This window comes from Cygnus olor, chromosome 3, assembly GCF_009769625.2.
Source record: "Cygnus olor isolate bCygOlo1 chromosome 3, bCygOlo1.pri.v2, whole genome shotgun sequence".
NCBI classification, from domain to species: Eukaryota; Metazoa; Chordata; class Aves; order Anseriformes; family Anatidae; genus Cygnus; species Cygnus olor.
The window spans coordinates 94,047,234-94,060,933 of NC_049171.1; the positions used below are offsets into that span (position 1 = coordinate 94,047,234).

Here is a 13,700-nt window from a genome sequence, read left to right on the forward strand (position 1 = left end):
TACATGCATACTAGATGTGTTGAAGACCAGGGCTAAACCAGAGCCCTCCTGAAGTTTCATACAACATTTCTCTTGCCTTCACACCACCAGCAGTTAGGCAGTGAGGGAGAAGCACCAACAGTTCACACCCCGTACATCTGTAAGCCAAATCTTGCAGATGACCAAGCATAAATAAGCAAAGCACAGAATGACAAAAGTGACACGCATGGAAGGAGCCAGGTCTGCAAGAATTTTTACTTCAACAGTTTTCCAAAGAAATCACCATTGCTTCCTTCTGATTTGGTGAAAAGACAGACATTCAGACCAAGGCTCTGGGGCTGCTAAAAGGCCAAAGATCTGGAGGATGTACCTTCACAGAGAGGTGAAGAGAGGCAGGAGTGAACCCAGAGATATGAGAAAAACTTGTTGGACAAGGTAGCAGGAATAAAAAAAATAAAGAAAAAAGTAAAACAGAGCATACTTGGTACTAACACTACAAGGTGACAGGCAGAAAGGATCGGTGTTAAAGAAAAAAACGCACACAGGCCTGCAGGACCTATTAGGTACTTGCTTCCCATGGCTCACACGTGGAGCCTAGAACTTCAATTCTTTTAGTGAGGCTTTGCCTTGCACCTGGGGAGACCGTGCCTGCAAAAACCAGCAGCTCGTTATCTTCCAGAGCTGCCCAAATACACGAGCTCTCTTTTACTAAGCTACAGCAATAGGCCTATGTGCCGCATCTATGCAGCCCGACTGTAACGATCAGCCAGGAGATGCTGCCACACAACAGATTCCAGTCTTCAGATTTCTGGGGGAGAGGAAAAAAAGGAAACATCCTGCTTCAATGACTGATACTCATGATTATAATATAGATACTCCAGACTGATTTATTTTTTTATTTTACATCCAATATTGAGTGGATTATTACAAAAGAGAAAGACAGTAAAAAAGACAACACATGTAAGAAATATTGACCACTCTCAGTCGCCCCCTCTGAGAAGAGCAGTTCTTTCATTCAGGATCTTAAAAGACGGTGTTCAGCACTCAAACTTCACAAGCTTTAACTTCAACTGTGACGGGTTCACATTTATGCAAGGCAGGCTCTCAAGCTGAGTAAGAGAAGTCAGGAGCCCACATTAGCAACCACCTCTGGAAAAATGGATGTGAACAAACAAGCACCCACCCGATGGTAATTCCACACCGGAGCTGAGGAGGCAATTACATTACCCAGGGTAACTACTGGGAGCGAGGCTACTCTTTGCTTTCTGTGGCTCTCGGCCTTTCTAACTGACCACCTCACAGCTACTGCAATAGAAGACTGGTTCTACACACTGCCCCCAACCACTTTTCTCACCAAAAAGAAGTCAGATACCTACTCCTTTCCTTGTCACTTTCCGTTTTGCCCTTCACAGCCCCTACAGGTGTCTCTGACCTACTAATGCCTGAAATTCCTCCAAGACTCCCAACTGCATCCTTCAAATATGCAAGGCCTCCTCCTGTCAGCCTCACAAAAAAGCCACGTGCTATATACAGCCAGCTCCACACAACATTAATTCAGTATCCCCACATATTGATGTTCTGTGCCTTAATTAAACCACATATCCCATAAGACAACATCCTCTAAACATCTGTGCCAAACGGGAGATGAGGGGCTGTGGAAACAAGCACATACTAACACAAACCTGCAGAACACACGATACACAAATGCAATTTCTCCTCATTTCCACCTGAGCCAAACAGCCTTACATTCCAACGCAGAGCATTTTTTCACAGATCTCTGGCCCTCAAGTGTTTTATGCACCAAACGTCCTTCAAACACAACCATAGGTCCAGGACAGAAGACTTCATACCTTCTAGATGCACACACGCACGTTAGTATAAAGGTATATCTAATACACAGGCATATAGACACATCCCAGCCCCTAAGCCCAAGTGCACGGGGCTTGTCTTTATCACAGAGTGCTTTTATTTAGCTCCTGATCAGTCAAGACCATTACAAGCACTAGTTTCAGCAAAAGTTTACGCTCAATGGCCAATTTACTCACTGGAACAAATAGAACAAAATATAGAGGGGGAAGAAAAAAAGAGCCTTAAACAGGAACCCCAGGACAGTTTGGTAGACTCCCTTAATCTGACAGTATTCCTAACAGTGACAAGTTGCCTCATCTTCAATCACTTTTTTTTTCCCAGTTCCCATGGGCCGCCGCAACTGGGAACTTCTCCCCACACGAAAGGGAACACAGGACGCCCACCACCTCCCACCTGCTCAGCCCCAGCTCACTGCCACTCCCCCCCCACCATTTCAGCTTTCCACATCTGCGGCCAAAAGGCCTGCCTCCTCTCTACACGCAGACTGTAGTTCTCACTAACTCAGCACTATGAAAATTCCAGTTTCCCTTTTGCGCAAATACCATTGCCCTGGTACACACGTGGATGCACAGCCTACGGGAAGCTTCGCCCTGTACAGGCACAATCCCCACAAACTCATCCTACCCCCGCATCTTTCCCAACCCACAGAGACCTTTCAATGCCCCCGCTGCTCATTCCTACTTCTAAGTATACGGCCAAGTTCCCTCACAGCCTCAATCTACAGTAAACTGTGGCAATTTACCCACAAGAATAAAGCATTGATGCCCTTACAGACAGAAGCTTACACTGCCTGACATCACCAGTACGGATGCATGCCTACAGATACCTCCCAGCACACGCACGGCCTTTTCTCCAAACAGCACCATTGTGTCCACAAGATATGGCAGCTGCCATACGTTTTCCAATTTGTATTCCATGGCTCAACCAACAAACATCCAGGCTTCCCATGTCGTCACAGGAAGGCCAGCAGCCCATGGCTCCTGCCATGCTCCCGGGGCACAGACCGCGTCGCTTGCTGCCCTGGCCTGCCCCAACACATACAAAGCAGGGCTCACTCCGCTGGTGACAGCCAGCCATCTCTCTCAGCCCTCGACAGGAGCGCCCGACAAACCAACTTGCATGCAGCTAAGCACATGCATGCCTCTCTGTCCACATACCATCTCCTATTACACACGAAGGTCTCGCACATTACGTCTAACCGCAGCGGCCACCAAACAAAACAAGTTCAGAACCTTGTAGGAACCTGTTGCCACCGTGCCTGGAAGCCGGACACGGGCTTACCGTCCAGAAGCCACACGGCTTATCCCTTCAGTTCTCACAACACGTCCAGGATTAGCTGCCTATCGCTCCCAGGTGTACAAGCCTTCGCGTACCACTACCCCCAAACACGTGTGCCTTCCCATGCCGCCAGCACCCCTAAGGCAGGAGCACACCGCGGGCACCATGCCCCTCAGCCTTCCCCATCAGGCGGCCGCCCCCAGCCCCTCAGACGGCTCCCCCCTTCCCCCGGCCCCGAGCTGCCCCCACCCCCGGCGTCGAGCCCCCCGCCCGGCCCCAGGGGCCCTGCCCCCAGCTTTCCCCCGACCCCCCCGCACCGCGCAGGAGGGCCCGGCTGGCAGGGCAGCTCCCCCGGCGGCCGGGCCCTGCTCCCCCAGCGGCGCCCCGCCGCTCCCCGCCGGCCCGGGCCCCTCTCCCCGTACCTGTCGGCGGAGCGGCGCCGGCGGCCCGGCAGGGCAGGGCAGGGCAGGGCAGGGCAAGGCAGGGCAGGGCAGGGCCCGTCCCGCGCGGTGCGCTGCGGGGCCCCGAGGCAGGCGGCGAGGCGCAGCCCGTGAGGCGCAGGCCCTCAGGCGCGGCCCGCCCCGCGCCGGCCGCCGCCGGCCGCAGCCGCCGCCCGCTCGCGCAGCCGGAGCGCCGCCCGCAGCGCCGCCATGTTGGGAGCCCCCGTCCCGACGGCCGCCGCCGGCCCCGCCCTCCCCCCCGCGCTACGTCACGGCCCCCCCCGAGCCGCCCCCCCGGCGCTCCCGCCCCCCTCCCCGCGCCCGTCCCGAGCCTGCTATTGGCTGCCGCCGACGTCGCTCGCCCCGTTCCCGCCCTCCCCCCGCCGTCATTGGGCGCCCGCTCAGCTCGCGCTGGAAAGCCTCGGCGCCATTGGGCGAGCCGCGAGCCGCTCACCCGCCGGCCCCGCTGGGGAGCGTCCCCCGATTGGGCATTTCGCACCCGTCTCGCCAGCTATTGGCCGCCGCTCTCGTCCATCACGGCGCCGGCGCGCGCGGCGCCTGCCTTTCTCCGCACTTTCTTCGCCCGGCCTCGCCGCCTGGGCAGGCCGGACGGAAGCGGCTGTCAGGAGGCGCCCCCGCCCCGCCCCTCCCCGCCGCCGCAGCCTCCCCGCCCCGCCTTGCCTGCGGCCCATTGGCTCCCGGCGCTGCCACTCCCCCGCCGCCTCCCGCGCCCCGACCGCCGCTGCGCGGGGTGGGCGGGAACCGGGCGGTGGGTGCCTCCTCCCGATTGGCTGCTTCCCCTGCCAATCCGGCCGGGCCGGCGGGCCCCCGGCGGAGCCGCGGCGCGCGCGCCGCTCCGCGCCGCGATTGGCCGCGCCGCGCCTGCGGGGAGGGGAAAGGTGCGAGGCGCCCCCCCGGCACGGAGGGGAGGGGAGGGGAGGGGAGGGGAGGGAAGGGGAGGGAAGGGGAGGGGGGAAATGCCCGTATGTCCACGCGATGACATCACCGGCAGCCAATCAGGGGGCGCGGGGCTGGCCGGCCGGGGGGTGGAGGCTCGCGCCCGCCCGTTGGGGCCGTTGAGTTGCGTGCCCGGTGCTTCGCGGCCGCCAGACCGCAGTACCTCACAGCCCAGCGGTGCATCACAGTCCCCAGTGCCTCACAGCCCCCGGTACCTCAAAGCCCCTCAGTACCTCACAGCTCCCCGGTACCTCACAGCCCCCGGTACCTCACAGCCCCTCAGTACCTCACAGCCCCCCGCTGTTCCCAACGGGCAGAAGCCAGCCTGGGCCACCCCCGGGACACCCAGCTCCCTCCCTGCCGCCCCGTGTTGGGTTTATGCTGACCGCAGAATGGGCTCAGAGCAGCTGTGTGCCCCTCGGCTCCCCCAGCCCAGCGCTGCCCGTACCAGTACCGGTGGCACACGGGCTGATCCTTTGTGCCCCCTCACCATGTGCTGAGGGTGAACGGGCACCGTGGTCGTACATGGGGCCATAGGTCGAAACTCAGCTTACCTAGCGTTTTTATTTATCTGTCTCAACTTTTCTGGAGCATTGGAAAAGCCCTGAAAAAGCCTGTAACTTGACAATAGGCCCCCTCTCTCTTCCACATAGGCGCACAATGGGATTATTTCCCAGAGTTACATCCACAGTCCAGAAAATACGCAGCTTTTAGCTTTAAGGTCATTGACACGCACACGAGATAACCCTTGCCTGGCACTCCAGAGGCAGTTTGAGCAAAGGTAACAGGAGCTGGAGCTGTGCTTTCTGCAGGTCCAGTGCATGTATGCTGCGAGGAGGAGGTTGGAAGGGTCACCCAGCGTGGTAGTGCTGCTTCCCGCAGCTCTCTGCCAGCCGACAGAGTTGATGGACACTGAAACCTCGATTGCCTCAGAACAGATGCTCACAAGCAAGTTCAGAAACAGAACACTGAGACCACGGATCGCCCTCTGCCATGGAAGACTTGCTAATAGACAAGCTAATTTGAGTGCCCAGACCCGGCTGCCAATCAACCTAGTTATCCTTGCCGTGTCCACATGATCTGGGACTCAATATACTTTTATACATCTCACTAGGAGGGTGTTTTTTTTTTTTTTTTTTTTTTTTTTGGTGTGCGTGTGCCTTTCCTGAGGCTTACTTCTAGTGGTTATTTAAATACAATTTATGTATTATTAAAGTGATGACACATCTGGCTAAAAATTGATGTATTTTCTGGTCGATGAACATAAAATTCATTCGACATAGATAATTCTTGGGCTGCATTTGGAATAGCAGTTTTTACTTTAAGTGATTCACTGGGAATTTTTGGAAAGCCTGTCACTCTTGAAACACAGATTTCAGCAGGTACAGAACTGAGCTGTAATTTTATCAGGTCTCTGTTTACAGCCTCCACTTTGCTACTCGGCCACCTGCCAGCGAGATACCACAGGCAGCATTAGATAATCCTGTCCCGTATGACCAAGGTATACTCAGCTGATACTGACTCCTCCATCTCATTTACTGTAGCAGCCATTCTTCCCACAGTGGCTACTAAAAGCAAAATGTACACAAATATCGAAGAAATAGTCTTTCAGTTGTCATTCAAACCATCTGACCCTGTCTTTCTCCTTGCTCCCAGATTCAGCACATTCTTATCCCCTTCATTTCACCTTCTGCTCCAACTGCATATACAATTTTATAACAAATTCTGAAAAATATAAAATACTTCCTCAATACATCACCTCAGTACCAGTACAACCTTTACTGAATTGACTTCCCAAAATGATAAATACTACCCTATATTATTTTTAACGCAATAAATTCTATACCCTACTATTTCTCAAACACAACCTGCTTAAGTGTTAGAGAGAAACTAAAAATCTACACCACACACATGAGTCCTTAACCCAGCAGAAACAGCACATTCCTAATCACTAGAAAATGTGCATATCTGGCTGGTTTACGTGGGCTAAACCGAAATGCTGCCGTTGCTCAAGAGGTGTGTGTGGCAAGAGGCAAGGATCACAGTGGCAGGCAGCAGGGGCGGTGGGGTGAAGTAATAAGTAGGTGAAATAATGGCTGTATGTGGCAATGCGGAGTTAATGGCTAATCGAGGGATTTTGTGGCTTTTCATGGCTGGCCCCAGTTTAGCTTCATGAAAGATTGCTAAAGCAGAATATTTGTCTGTGAGAACGTATGTGCATTGGATCAACAGTAAAGCACGCGTGCCTGGAAGTGTATGTACTTTCATATGTATGCAGTGTCTATCTGATTCTCAGAGCTGGTGCAAATAACTCTAGAAATGTTAACTAATACGTGGGAAATAGATTGTGCAGGATAAAGGTAATTCACAAGACAACTTCTATTTGATACTGTACTGAAGAGCAATGAAAGTGAGTTCTTACCATACAGAGTTTTTAAAATTCCCAATTCTCCGTATTCTACTTTTATTGGTGAGCAGATTTGACCCTTTAGGAGTAGCTATTGGTGAATCTCAAGAATTAAATTTGTTTCATGTTCAAATGAATGAGCTGTAAAACGGCTCTTGAAAAAACATCAGTAACTTTGGGAAGCTACTTGAGCTGAAAACATTTTTACGTTATCTCAACTTTCACCTCTGTTTATGAGCTTTAAAAAATCAGCTTTTCATTTGTAGCATGCATCAGTCCAGTGTGCTAACTGGCCTTCACACTGCTTTGACCTCAAGGGGCAACCGCTCTAGTTTCACAAGAAAGCATTCCTACGTACTGCGAATATTCATGGTGTATGAATATTTTTTATCTGTGAAGCAAACAAGTGCTTTCATTTTCAGCTGAGTAACTTCCCATGGAAATTAATTCAGTAAACAACAGTCGGTAAGTTCTTCATCACTTCCCTGGGTACCCCTTCTAGATTACACCATCTGTGAGGAAAGGAAGGAAATCGCCACAGCTAATAAGGCTGTCTTCACATGAAGAAATGAGTACAGAAAGTTTGGAAAGATTCATGTACCATTTCGCCTTCGTTTTGCTCAACAAGGGAAAGATTAAATGCTAATACAGAGGTGGAGAATAGGAAGAATGTGGGATGGGTAGCAAAGAAAAAGGCACAGAAACTGAAAAACAAACAAACAAGCAAAAAACCCATCCACCAGGTAATATTAATATTACAAGCTAATAGTTTGGGCAATAAATGCTACTCATAGCTTGGGCCAGACATTCTTGGATGTGGTACTCAGTGAATTCCTCTTTCAAACTGTCACCAGAAGTAAAGTGTTTTGATGATTCAGGAATATGCCATCAGAGGCCTGACTGTAGATAATAACCCTGGAGTAGCTGATCATAAATTGTGTGACGAAAGGTAGAGGTGAAAAGAGGAATATTCTCAGTTTCAGAAAAGCAGACTTGATAAATGAATGGACCTGGCAGTAAAACCAGCTCACATAAAATGGAATAAAAAATTTGGATGTGGAAGAAGCCTTAACTATCTTAAAATCAAAGTTGCTAATTCCATTGTGATTCTGTATCATGCACAAGGCAAAAAGGGCTACGGGAAGGGGCTTCAAGGCCTAACTAGGAGAGAAGTGGCTGCAAGGGAGAGGTATGAATTATAAGCAGAGAGCATAAAAACAAAACAGAAAAAGAAAAAATGTCTGGTTCACGAAAGATCTTCGACATCAATAGATATGAAAATGAAGGGAGAATTTACCTGGAAAATCAGGTCAATTTAGACCTTGCACATGATATCTGGAAAAACAGCCAGATGTTATCCAGCTTCTTTGTAGGAAAGAAGTAATGCTGCTTCCCCGTGGGAAAAGACTGGGAAATAGAAATACTCTACATCTAATTCTAAAACGAAACACATATTTTATCTCAATTTTCAGTAGAGATGGTGATGCCGAACATGAGGCTAGAGGACAGGATGGCTGATAGCTAGGAGGGAAAGGAAATTGCTAGTATAACACATAAGATGAAAGTAAAGCACAGACTACAGCCTCTAGGCAGAAAGAATGGATAGATAATGCCCATTCCAGAAGTCAGGAAACAGTGTCAAAGGAAATCACTTGTCTTGTAGTAAGCTTTTTAAAATAGGTATAGGAGGAGAGGATGAAGAGTAATGCTTGTTTACAACAGGTGGACCTGACCAGATTAACCTAATATCTTTCTTTGATATTATCATTCACCTTCTAGATAAAGGGGGAGATGGTGGAGCAGAGTAGTGTCAGAGACTAGTGTAGGCAATGGACGAGCCATAGAGGATAAAGCAAAATAAACTAATCAGAGGTGAAGTATTTGAGTAAAGTATGGGTTGGTTTGTTTTGTAAAAGATCAGTTTGGGGCTTAAACCTAGATATTTTCATTAATGACACAATAAGGTGGTAGGAAATAAAGTTGACCCAGTGCTAGGAGGTACCAACAGTAAGGAGAACCTGGAAGCCGTACACAGTTAAACTGATAGAGATATTGAAATGCTACTAAATTCAGGGGTACAGAAGCAAGATCTCTGGGGACCAATATCAGAAATTTCCTCTAGCAACTGGGTGGTCATCACTTCAAGATGATGAAGAAGGATAGAATATTCTCATTTATTAGAGCATGATAGGGGATGCCATTCAGCTTCAGCATTAGAATGCCAAATGCAATCTTAAACGTGGCTGGGCGACGGGTTAGGTGCCCTCACACAGGCACGTAATTGGCGGTGTGGAAGTGCTTATTTGGAGCTCCACGCAGGCAGCCATGAGCTGGCTCCGAGATGTAACACTGAAGGGGCTGATGTGCCATGATTGCTTCTGTTGCCTTCATTTCAGCTTTGTTCATGTTGTTAAATTGGGTAGGGACAGACAGCCACAAGCTGTCAAGCCAGTTTGTAATTAAGCCATGACTTAGCATGGCTTAATAAGTTACTGCTCCACAGACGAGCTGTAATAACTGCCTGCGTGCGTGCTCTCAGCTTGTCCAGCTGCTGAAATAAAATGTATTAGTTTAAGCTGCTAGTGTCCCAGCTGATAAGCAGTAGTTTGGGTTGGTAACCAATCACTCGCGAGCGTATGTTTGTGCTTTTCCTCTGTGCTACAGGGAAGCTCAGAGGTCAATGAATGTAGGTAGCACGGGAGGTAGGTGAGTAGTGTTAGTATTGTAAACTTTTTGCTCTGAGACGTCTCCTTTTTCTGCCTAAAATCTCGCTAAACTCTACTATGACGTTAGAACACCATTTTTTGCTTAGCCTGCTCTCACCCATCACCCCCAATGTGCCTTCATCATTATTACTGCCCTGTCTGGCTCTTCACTGACTATCTGGACTTTGGATTACTTTTTCTACCCTTTGACTGAAGCATTTGAAGAGAGCTTAAAATGCTTTAAGAGAGTTCAAAAGCTTAAGCATAATCAACTGTAAAGTACTTATGTTCTTATCTTTTAAGCTTATGTTATTGAAGAAGTCAATCAAGTTTGGCAAGCAAGCTTGTTTTCAGGCTCCATAAAATACACCACTTCTGGTAACAGTATCCTCTCAATTTTCAAACGCTGTATGGAGACGGCATTTTACAGCAGACACCATTCTAATGAAAATTCAAAACATAAAACATGATATTCAAAAAGAAATTACACCATCTGAAGGGATTATCTTTGAAATACGCAGCTTTTAACTTAGATATATTTTCGCCCATGCAATTCCATTGCTACCTTTTCCTGCCCACTTACATCTCTGTCCTAAAAATGTCTCTAACAGAAAACAAATGACAACGGGTTAACTGCTTCCTACTTAATCTCTGTAACGTCTTTCTACTTTATAGGGAATCACCATTACTCTGAATTTACTGTTTCACCTTTCTTTACTGTGACTATGAGAAGAAATTGCCTGGGAGGGCGGCTCCATAAAACTGGTGACATTTTAGGAATACTTTCCCACAGTCGTGCTGCCCATGGTTCCTCTTTCTTCCCGCTTTGGAGGGAGAAGAGAAGCGTGGAGCCCCAGCGAGAGGTGGGGGCTGCAAGACACCCCTCTCATCTCCTCTGAGGAGGAGAAGCTGCCTAGGATGGGCAACGCATCTGGCAGGAACAAGCTGATTTATGAGCATGGTTTGTATTATTTCAGGACATTTCTGGTGAGGGCATCCAGCCTGGCTGTTAAACAAGGATGGACGAGACTCATCATCGTTCCGGGTGGAAAAAAACACCAGCAACCAGACTGTGTGGTATGGAGGGCTGCCCCATTCAACACTTGAAACACGCTGTTGAGCAAAGCGGGTCTTGAGAGGGTTTTTTTCTTTTTGTGAAAACCCTTTCTGACAGAAACTTCATGTGTGTCCAGTAGGTCATTGAACCTTTTCCTAAAGCACTGAATTGCAGCAGGGACTGAGTAATTTATAGATGTGTGGATGAATACACGCTCTGGGTAGTTAATTTCAGAAGTAGAAAAGAAAGGCGGCAAGAAATAAAATAAGCTGATACAAGTAAGCCTACAGCAAAGGAAAGGCCTCTGTTCCTCTGACATCTCACACCTGAGCAGTGCTCGCTGGTATCCAGCCCCAGAAGCAGCCCAGCAGGCCAGGGCCGCAGACGTGACTGGCTGTGGGCTTGCTAATGGAGGCTCTGGGTGGCAACTCTGTCAGTCACCAGCAGCAGGCCCACCTGGTAAGAACAACAGGCTGCACTCCGGATTGCTGGGGGCAGGACCGCTAACTCCAAACAGAGCCCTCCCCACAGCTGTTACAAAAATAGTTAATTCTTCCTTTCCTGCATTTTCATGTGAGGGTTTGCTAGGTGCTGTCACTGACCAGCAGAGTGGCCCAGCTCGGCTGCTCTGGGGCCATTTCAATCCTGAGCTCGGGGCAGGGAGCTTTGCCTTCTGCATGCTGAATCCAAGTAAGGCCCCTGCATCGTCTTGCAGTACCCACAGGCCAAAAATGAGTTTTTAATATTAAGACATATAATCACGTAAAGAATCTGCACAGAGAAAAGCAAAGCAGAATGTAGGCCAGACTCCATGTTGTTATTTATTCAGTAAGTTCTTCCAATTAAGTGTTTTTTTTGTTGTTGTTTGTCAGATATACCAGCAGAAAGAACAACTGCTTTAAACGTAAATATGCTGTATTTAGCCCTGAAAGTATTGTTAACTCTTCCTTTGTCTAGTTATTAACTCTGTCCCAAAAATGTGTATATTTCTTTTTAGCATATCCACTTGAACATTTATGATAAGGATATTAATTTATATAAGGTATTCTTCTGGCTTCTAGAAATTACATTAGCATCTGGACAAAAAAAAAAGAAAATTAACACTCAGATACATTCTCACCATGGTGACCTATGAGAGAACTGTCACAACAGAAGCTGCTGTTGCCACTACAGTTTCCAGAACTCCTGCTGTTTGTGTTGTTGCTGAAGAGAAAATCCACTGCCCTGTGCTGCACTTAAAGCTCAGTAAGATCAGATTGCAGCTTAAAGATAATGTTCACTCTTTACTGCATGTCACCATCAAAGAGAAAAATAAGATGGTCAAAATATGCCAACTATAGTAATAGCGTCAACATTAAGTATGCTGTGTACTTCCTCCGAGGCATTGAGTGCTCTGACTCCCTCCTGTTTCGGCAAAGGGAAACTAGCATCATGATGAGAGCCTTTGGGTTCAGCTCTGCTCAAGCCAGAGTACCACTAATGTTGGTAAAAATACACTCCATGCAAGAAGTAGAGGATGGATTCCCCTCTAAGGAAAAAAAAATCTAGCAGTGTTTTTGAAACACAGAAATAAATTAGTGTTTCCAGTTATCAAAGAGAAAATACAAAATAAGAATAGGCATGTCTCTGCACAATTAATGTTATGAACTCTGCTCCCATGCTCCACCAAAGGACTGCCAATTAAGAGAAGCATATTACAAAGGTGCCTTTCTGCCAATAGAACAACCAAGCCAGTGAAATGTGTAAAGCGTACCTGTTAAACAGGCTACCTGTTTCCCCAACTAAATAAGTGTATTTTAAATGGCTAGAAAAAAAATGCCTAATTTCAAAGATAATCCAAAACTAGTTAGAAAAGGACATTGCATGTAAAATGTGTACATTCAACTCCAGAGAAATGAGCACAGTTTCATGAATTTTACACTCTGTAGTACAAATATGAAACAGAAATATCTTGCTGGTGATGGGACTTGACATGTTAAAAGCAGCATTTCTGGAAGTGAAAGAGCCCCCAAAAGATCTCTCGTTGGCCTTGTCAGTACCAAGAAACTCCGGAATAAATAACACAGAGAAACTGCTGGAATAGCTATAATTAACTGTGGCTAAGGGAATTAGAGTTAGAAGTTACTATGATAGCATAAGACCTCTGAAATGATAAAGTGAAAAAAGGAGAGAAACAAAAATGATTTGAGAAAATGCTGCAAACCCTAAACTGATCATCAGTATTAGTGATGTCTCAAGTGTGAACTATAAGAAGAGTCATCCATTTTTCACGAGCTATGAGGTTAGAATCTGATGTACAGTTGATATTTTTGTTATATGAAATGTATAAGGTCTTAAAAAGAAAAAAAAAAAAAAAAGAAATTTCATAATAGAAGTTATGGTGTCTGGGAAGCGGAGACCCAAATCAAATTGTAATTCAACAGACTTTCTAAGCAGGAAGGTAAATCTAAATTTGGAAATCAGTGTGTCAAAGGATCATTGCGTATCAGAGATGATTCATTTTTAGTCAAGCTCAAACAGATTTCATTTGCATTCATATAAATAGCTCAGGTTGATCAAAACTCCCATACAATGTATCAGATTTTTCTCTAAGCTGAAGGAAGCAAGGGAAGTGAAATGGTCTGAAGAAATGTTCTGAAGTTTATTCTCCCTTGCAGTGAGGGAAGTCCCTGGTACTTTGTGTGGAGGCAGGCAAAAACCCAAAAGAGAAATGCAGTTGTACCATCTCCTTGGCTCCCAGAGATAAGCTATGCCTCAGAGAAATCCTATGTGACTAGACGTAGTCACAATCCTATTGTGACTAACAAACTACACTTTGGAATTGGACTTTCTTGTTTCTACACATTTTCTTTGTGCATTTAAGTTTATTTCCATTTTGTAATCAGAAACTTAACCCTTGTTTTGCTAGTAGAATCTCTCTTTTTTTTTTCTTGTTTAAGTTTGCCTAGTAAAAATGATTTCAAGTAACAATGGCAAACACCAGGCATGACTTCTGAGGAAGCATCAGT

The 13,700-nt window shown here is 47.3% G+C and overlaps 1 protein-coding gene and 1 long non-coding RNA gene across 12 annotated transcripts in view; one reads left to right on the forward strand and one right to left on the reverse strand.

Moving 5' to 3' along the window:
• Positions 1 to 4,399, reverse strand: part of PPM1B (protein phosphatase, Mg2+/Mn2+ dependent 1B) — a 60,617-nt gene extending 56,218 nt beyond the window's left edge. For 3 of the 11 annotated variants that reach the window (XM_040554209.1, XM_040554213.1, XM_040554211.1), the window contains exon 1: positions 3,549 to 3,685. The gene's annotated coding sequence lies outside the window, so the exon portion shown is untranslated. Of the gene's footprint in view, positions 1 to 3,548; positions 3,816 to 4,020; positions 4,212 to 4,247 lie in introns of those variants that run through there. The other 8 variants (XM_040554216.1, XM_040554214.1, XM_040554218.1 and 5 more) reach the window with 7 other exon arrangements.
• A 145-nt stretch (positions 4,400 to 4,544) lies between these two features.
• Positions 4,545 to 5,799, forward strand: LOC121067722. Its single transcript, XR_005818415.1, has 2 exons — positions 4,545 to 5,244; positions 5,336 to 5,799. It is a non-coding gene; the product is annotated as an uncharacterized LOC121067722 (long non-coding RNA).
• Positions 5,800 to 13,700: the final 7,901 nt, after the last annotated feature.